Here is a 7,696-nt window from a genome sequence, read left to right on the forward strand (position 1 = left end):
ATATATATATATATATATATATATATATATATATATATATATATATATATATATATATATCATGATCTTTCAAACACGAGGAGCTTGCCAAAGGATAAAATGAAAAAGGGAAAGGTGAAGATCACCTTGACTCAAGCATAAAGTAAAACATAAAGTAAAACATAGACCCTTCGCAGAGGGAAGCAGAGGTTGTCATGTGCATTTAGGGTTGGATGCACAAAATCTTAATGCAAAAGAACGTCACTTTATATTGCCCCTTGCATGTGGACCTTTATTATGCAGTCCCTCGCTTTTATTACTTCCACAACAAGTTTGTACAAAGCTTATTTTCTCTGCATTAATAGGTCATACATATTTAGATAGCAATTTTTATTGCTTGCAGCATGACAACTTACTTGAAGGATCTTACTCAATCCATAGGTAGGTATGGTGGACTCTCATGGCAAAACTGGGTTTAAGGGTATTTGGAAGCACAAGTAGTATCTCTACTTGGTGCAAGGAATTTCGCTATCATGAGGGGGAAAGGCAAGCTCAACATGTTCGGAAGGTCAATGACAATATACTTTAACTGAGATGCGCGAAAACATAAACCATTATGTTTTCACCCTTGTCCAACGTCAACTCTTTTAGCATGTCATACCTAATGAGTGCTCCCAATTATAAAAAGGTGTCCAAGATAATATATTTGTATGTGAACCCCTCTTTCCTTATCACTTCCTATTAATTGCAACGATGACCAAAACTACGTTCATCAACTCTCAACAATTTTTATGCCTTATACTTTCTATGTGTGAAGTTATCACTATCCATAAGATAAATATGAACTCTTTTATTCTTTCTACTTTCTCAAGATCATAGCAACATAGCAAAGCCCTTGACTCAACACTAATCTTTATTATAGATAGCTCACGGACTCGATTACAAAAAGAGATCACAAAGCAAAACTCAAACTACTTGATATCAAAACTTCAATCTGCTAGATCAAGATACTACTAAAAGGATCGAACTAAATAAAGCGGTAAAGATAGGAGTGTGATGGTGATATGATACCGGGGCACCTCCCCCAAGCTTGGCAGTTGCCAAGGGGAGTGCCCATACCCATGTGATTATGTCCTCAGAGGTGGTGAAGTAGGAGTTGTTGATGATGTAGGCTTGTCGTCCGTCTTCCAAGGCATAGGCTCTCCATCATAGAAGGATGATTGAGTCTCCGCGATCCTTAAATCTGCATCCAAACTCATCCTCTTGAATCTATATTCATACTCACAGTTCTGGTTTTGCAGGTCATAGATCTGGGCTTGGAGGTGCTCGATTTTCTCTTGAAGCTTAAAGATGGTCTCCGTAATGACTTTGGCATCCAGCTTGTGGTTGTTGGTGAACTCTGTGATCATCATCTGGTTGGCGTTGAGTCCACGCTCCACCATCCCTTGACACTTGAAAACTTGCTGCTCCACGGCTTCGAGCTTTATCTCCACGCTCACGGTACGCCTTGGTCCCTCCACATCACGGATGTGCAGCACCCCCTCATGGATATCAATGGTTTGAGGGTGTTGCAGCACCTCCGCAAGATAGGAGTTGATAACCCTCTCGAAAAACTTGTCCTTGGGAGCGCTTGGAGACGTCATGATGCTCTAGATCTGAAACAGAAACAACTCAAAATGAAAGCAGAGGATATTTGCGTGTTATGGTGGTCAAAACCTTCGGGAGTATATATAATGAATTTTTATTGACCAAAATACGTAATGTGCAAGAAAACGGAGTCCGGGAGGCACACGAGGTGCCCACGAGACAGGGGGCGCGCCCAGTAGGGGGGGGGGCTCCACTCTCCTGGGAGCCTTGTGTCCCTTTCGGACTACTTCTTTCTTCCTAAAATTCTTAAATATTCCAAAACTGATAAAAAATGCCATTGGAGTTGTTTTGGAGTCGGTTTACTTACCGTACCACATACTTATACCTTTTCGGAGTCTGGAACGTTCTGGAAAGTGTCCCTTATGTATTCCTCAGGGGTTACAGTTTCAACATTGATAGGATTACCTAAAATATAATGTTTAATTCTTTGACCGTTTACCACCCTTGGACTCGTGCCTTCAAAGTTGTTGATTTTTATGGCACCAGAACGATAGACCTCCTCTATAACGTAAGGACCTTCCCATTTTGAGAGAAGTTCCTGTAAAAAATCTTAAACGAGAGTTGAATAATAATACATAGTCTCCTACGTTAAACTCACGCTTTTGTATCCTCTTATCCTGCCAGCGTTTGACTTTTTCTTTGAATAGCTTGGCATTCTCATACGCTTGGGTTCTCCATTCATCAAGTGAGCTAATATCAAACAACCTCTTCTCACTGGCAAGTTTGAAGTCATAGTTGAGCTCTTTAATAGCCCAATATGCCTTATGTTCAAGTTCAAGAGGTAAATGACACGCTTTTCCATAAACCATCTTATATGGAGACATACCCATAAGATTTTTGTATGCAGTTCTATAGGCCCATAATGCATCATCAAGTTTTTTGGACCAATTCTTTCTAGATCTATTCACAATCTTTTGCAAAATTAATTTGAGCTCTCTATTTCTCAACTCTACTTGACCACTAGACTGCGGATGATAAGGAGATGCGATTCTATGATTGACATCATACTTAGCCAGCATCTTATGGAAAGCACCATGAATAAAATGTGAACCACCATCAGTCATAAGATATATGGGGACTCCAAACCTCAGAAAAATAACTTCTTTAAGCATTTTAATGAAGTGTTATGATCAGCACTACTAGTTGGAATAGCTTCTACCCACTTAGTAACGTAATCAACAGCAACTAAAATATGTGTATAACCATTAGAGGCAGGAAAAGGTCCCATATAATCAAAGCCCCAAACATCAAACGGTTCAATAACAAGAGAATAATTCATAGGCATTTCTTGACGTCTACTAATGTTACCTACTCTTTGACATTCATCACAAGATAGGACAAACTTACGAGCATCTTTGAAGAGAGTAGGCCAATAAAAACCAGATTGTAGTACCTTGTGTGCAGTTCTATCTCCAGCGTGGTGTCCTCCATAGGATTCAGAGTGACATTTGCGTAGGATCTGTTCCTGTTCATGCTCAGGCACACAACGTCTAATAACACCATCTACTCCTTCTTTATAAAGGTGTGGATCATCCCAGAAGTAATGTCTTAAATCATAAAAGAACTTTTATTTTGCTGTTATGTGAAACTAGGCGGTATAAATTTAGCAACGATGTAATTAGCATAATCAGCATACCAAGGAGCAGTATGAGAAGCATTAACGACCGCTAATTGTTCATCAGGAAAGCTATCATTAATAGGCAGTGGGTCATCAAGAACATTCTCTAAGCTAGACAAGTTGTCTGCAACGGGGTTCTCAACTCCCTTTCTATCAATAATATGTAAATCAAATTCTTGGAGAAAGAGAACCCATCTAATGAGCCTAGGCTTAGCATCTTTCTTTTCCATAAGATATTTAATAGCAGCATGATCAGTGTGAATAGTAACTTTGGAATCAACAATATAAGGTCTAAACTTATCACATGCAAACACAACTACTAAGAACTCTTTTTCAGTAGTAGCATAATTTCTCTGGGTAGTATCAAGAGTCTTACTAGAATACTGGATAACATTCAATTTCTTATCAACTCTTTGCCCTAAAACAGCACCTACAACATAATCACTAGCATCACATATAATTTCAAAAGGTAAATTCCAATCAGGTGGCTGAACAATAGGTGCAATGATCAAAGCTTTCTTAAGTGTTTCAAATGCTTCTACACAATCATCATCAAAGATAAAAGGAATATCTTTTTGCAATAAATTAGTCAGAGGCCTAGAGATTTTAGAAAAGTCCTTAATGAACCTCCTATAAAAACCGGCATGACCAAGGAAACTTCTTATACCTTTTATGTCCTTGGGACATGGCATCTTTTCAATAGCATCAACTTTGGCTTTATCAACTTCAATACCTCTCTCGGAGATCTTGTGCCCCAAGACAATGCCTTCATTAACCATAAAGTGACACTTCTCCCAATTCAGGACGAGACTAGTGTCTTCACATCTCTGCAAAACTCGATCAAGGTTGCTCAAACAATCATCAAAAGAGGATCCATAAACTGAGAAATCATCCATGAATACCTCACAAATCTTTTCACAAAAATTAGAGAAAATATCCATCATGCATCTTTGAAAGGTAGCAGGTGCATTACAAAAACCAAAAGGCATACGTCTATAAGCAAAAGTACCAAAAGGGCAAGTAAAAGTAGTTTGAGATTGATCCTTTGCTGATACAGGTATCTGAGAGAAACCAGAATAACCATCTAGAAAGCAGAAATGTGTGTGTTTGGATAGTCTTTCTAGCATTTGATCAATAAAAGGTAAAGGGTAATGATCTTTCTTAGTAGCTTTATTTAACTTACGGAAATCAATTACCATCCTATAACTTGTAATAATTCTTTGTGGGATCAATTCATCTTTATCATTAGGAACAACGGCAATACCTCCCTTTTTAGGAACACAATGGACAGGACTTACCCATTCACTATCAGCAACGGGATAAATAATACATGCCTCAAGGAGCTTTAGTATCTCCTTTCTTACCACTTCCTTCATCTTGGGATTTAATCATCTTTGAGGATCTCTAACTGGTTTGGCATCGTCCTCCAATGTAATTTTGTGTTGACATAACATGGGACTAACGCCCTTAAGATCATCCAGAGTATATCCAATAGCTGCTCGGTGCTTCTTCAGAGTTTTCAATAATCTTTCTTCTTCTTTCTCTGAAAGGTTAGCACTAATAATAACAGGATATATTTCTTTTTCATCAAGATAAGCATACTTAAGATTATCAGGTAATGGTTTGAGTTCAAACACGGGATCACCCTTGGGTGGAGGGGGGTCCCCAAGAATTTCAATGGGAAGGTTATGTTTCAGCATAGGTTCCTGTTTAAGGAACACTTCATCTATTTCCTCCCTTTCCTTCATAAACATATCTTTTCATGGTCTAGCAAATATTGTTCTAACGGATCAGTTGGAGGAACAACAATGGAAGCAAGACCAATAATTTCATCCTTACTAGGTGGTTCCCTATCACGAGGTTGTCTACTAAACTTAGCAGAATTAAACTCATGAGACAGACCATCTATGCCAACAGTGACAATATTCTTTTCACAATTAATCTTCGCACTAGTTGTATTCAAGAAGGGTCTACCAAAAATAATGGGACAAAAATCATCTTGCGAGGAACCAAGAACAAGAAAATCAGCAGGGTATTTAACTTTCCCACACAAAATTTCAACATCTCTAACAATCCCAAAGGGTTTAATGGTATCCCTATTAGCAAGCTTAATAGTAACATCAATGTATTCTAATTCAATGGGTGCAATGTCATGCATAATTTCTTGATACAATGTATAAGTTATTGCACTAGCACTAGCACCCATATCACATAAGCCATGATAACAATGATCTCCTATTTTAACAGAAATAACAGGCATGCCTACGACAGGTCTATGTGGCTTAGTGTCAGGTCTAGCAATATTAGCAGTCTCACCACAGAAATGAATAACATGCCCATCTAAATCATCATCCAAGAGATCTTTAACCATAGCAATACTAGGTTCAACATTAATTTGCTCAGGAGGTGTAAAAGTCCCAGTATTACTCATACGAACAACAGTCGAAGCTTTAGCATGATCCTTTATCCTAACAGGAAAAGGAGGTTTCTCAACATAAGTAGTAGGAACAATAAGATCACTATAGGTAATAGTCTTTTCTTCGACTGTAATAGGTGCAACTACTTTCACTTCAACAGGAGGATTATATTTAAACCACTTCTCTTTAGGGAGATCAACGTGAGTAGCAAAAGATTCACAGAAAGAAGATACTATCTCAGAGTCAAGTCCATACTTAGCGCTAAATCCATGGAAAGCATCGGTATCCATAAAAGATTTAACACAATCGAACTTGGGTGTCATACCTGACTCCTTATTTAACACAATCGAACTTGGGTGTCATACCTGACTCCTTATCATCGTCGGAACCCCAATCTTCAGAGTTGCATTTAATTCTTTCCAATAAGTCCCATTTGAAATCAATAGTCTTCAGCATATAAGAACCAGCACAGGAAGTATCAAGCAGGTTGCGATTATCAAGAGAAAGCCGAGCATAGAAGTTCTAAATAATCATTTCCCAAGAGAGCTCATGATTCGGGCATGAATATAACATTGACTTAAGCCTCCCCCAAGCTTGAGCGATGCTTTCTCCTTCGCGAGGCCAGAAATTATATATGTAATTATGATCACGATGAACAAGATGCATAGGATAGAACTTCTGGGGAAATTCCAACTTCAATCGCTTATAATTCCAAGATCTCGTATCATCACATAGCCTATACCATGTCAATGCATTTCCCTCCAAAGATAAAGGGAAAACCTTCCTTTTGACAACATCATCGGGAATACCTGCAAGCTTAAATAATCCACAAACTTCATCCACAAAGATAAGGTGTAAATCGGGATGCAATGTTCCGTCTCCTACAAATGGATTAGCTAGCAGTTTCTCTATCATACCCGAAGGAATCTCAAAGTAAATATTTTCATAAAGTTCAGTAGGTTGAGGAGCAACTCTTTGCTCTTCTGGTTGGGGTGAAGATACCCCAAACAAGCCCCTCAAAGGATTAGTTTCCATAGTGACAAGTAACAGAAAATTTCAGCACACTATATAAATGTTTCCTTACCAAGTTCCACTCACCAAAAGCGCTACACTCCCCGGCAACGGCACCAGAAAAGAGTCTTGATGACCCACAAGTGTAGAGGGTCAATCGTAGTCCTTTTGATAAGTAAGAGTGTCGAACCCAACGAGGAGCAGAAGGAAATGATAAGCGGTTTTCGGTAAGGTTTTCTCTGCAAGCACTGAAATTGTAGGTGATAGATAGTTTTGTGATAAGATAAATGGTAACGAGTAACAAGTAAATATAGTAAACAAAGTGCAGAAAGGTGGCCCAATCATTTATGTAGCAAAGTATAAGCCTGGACAATTTCTAATAATGAGAAAGGAGCTCCTGGGGACACATGGGAATTATCGTCAAGCTAGTTTTCATCACGTTCATATGATTCACGTTCGGTACTTTGATAATTTGATATGTGGGTGGACCGGTACTTGGGTACTGCCCTTACTTGGACAAGCATCCCACTTATGATTAACCCCTATTGCAAGCATCCACAACTACAAAAGAAGTATTAAGGTAAGCCTAACCACAACATTAAACATATGGATCCATATCAGCCCCTAGCGAAGCAACGCATAAAGTAGGGTTTAAGCTTCTGTCACTCTAGCAACCCATCATCTACCTATTACTTCCCCATGCCTTCCTATAGGCCTAAATAATGGTGATGTGTCATGTAGTCGATGTTCACATAACACCACTAGAGGAAAAGACAACATACATCTCATCAAAACATCGAACGAATACCAAATTCACATGACTACTAATAGCAAGACTTCATCCATGTCCTCAGGAACAAACGTAACTACTCACAAAGCATATTCATGTTCATAATTAGAGGAGTAATAATATGCATAAAGGATCTGAACATATGATCTTCCACCAAGTAAACCAATTAGCATCAACTACAAGGAGTAATCAACACTACTAGCAACCCACAGGTACCAATTTGTGGTTTTGATA

The sequence above is a fragment of the Triticum dicoccoides genome, chromosome 5B, assembly GCF_002162155.2.
Source record: "Triticum dicoccoides isolate Atlit2015 ecotype Zavitan chromosome 5B, WEW_v2.0, whole genome shotgun sequence".
Taxonomy (NCBI): domain Eukaryota; kingdom Viridiplantae; phylum Streptophyta; class Magnoliopsida; order Poales; family Poaceae; genus Triticum; species Triticum dicoccoides.